This window comes from Plectropomus leopardus, unplaced genomic scaffold (genome assembly GCF_008729295.1).
Source record: "Plectropomus leopardus isolate mb unplaced genomic scaffold, YSFRI_Pleo_2.0 unplaced_scaffold2360, whole genome shotgun sequence".
NCBI lineage: Eukaryota > Metazoa > Chordata > Actinopteri > Perciformes > Serranidae > Plectropomus > Plectropomus leopardus.
In genome coordinates this window covers 1,190-2,063 of record NW_024625603.1, presented here as the reverse complement: position 1 = coordinate 2,063, position 874 = coordinate 1,190, and the positions used below count along the sequence as shown (strand labels likewise).

At 42.1% G+C, this 874-nt stretch overlaps 1 long non-coding RNA gene across 1 annotated transcript; it reads left to right on the top strand.

The window, feature by feature from the left end:
* Window positions 1-6: 6 nt before the first annotated feature.
* Window positions 7-519, top strand: LOC121966222. Its single transcript, XR_006107568.1, has 3 exons — window positions 7-203; window positions 278-332; window positions 434-519. It is a non-coding gene; the product is annotated as an uncharacterized LOC121966222 (long non-coding RNA).
* Window positions 520-874: the final 355 nt, after the last annotated feature.

Below are 874 nucleotides of genomic sequence, written 5' to 3'. Positions count from 1 at the left end.
TCCAAGCCGCAGCCCCAGCAGCCTGGCTACCCGTACCCGTCCAAGCCCCAGCCCCAGCAGCCTGGCTACCCGTACCCTTCCAAGCCCCAGCCCCAGCCCCAGCAGCAGCCTGGCTACCTATCCAAGCCCCAGCTGCAACCACAGCTCGGCTACCCTTCCAGTGGCAAGACTGAGGGTGCACCTAACAGTGGGGGTTCAACAGGGTAGGTTTTCATAATAGAAAGTTTCTAGTAGTTAATGTTTTGATGCTTAATCATGGCATGATTTTCACTTCTAGAATGACTGGAACCCATTTCAACTCTGGAAGAAAAGGGTGATTTGGCCTTAAACTGGTAAGTGTATTCTGTACTTGGTTCCTGCCGTCATAAATCAAAAGGTTTATTTGCTTTATCACTTGATTGTCAAGCCAGTAATTATGACCTTGTCATTTCAGATATCTGGGAAGTTTTCTACAGATGGGCTTTTGAACAACTGAAGCTTGTACCATGGTCTTTGAGGAATAAAAGCATTTTTGTCAAATTTTGGTGTGGAAAAATCAAATTATTCCAAGATGTAGTGGTCTTTACCATATTTGTAAAATCTTTCGGGGCTTTTTAAACTTTTTTGCAATGCTAAGGAGTAGTTGAATGGGTACCTGTTTCAGGTATGTGATGTGAGGCACTGGTTTTAACTTCATCTTACAGTTGGTGGTACTGGAGAAATAACTACAGTGAAGACTTACTGCAATAATTCAAGATCAACAAATCCAAAGATGTCCTTGCTAAACCTCAACAATGCATGCATTACATTTACACTGAGTTTCTTTAACTCTGTTCACCTTCTTAAATGCAGATTTTTTTTTATTTTTTAAAGTACCTCGCAGGGTTACACAAAA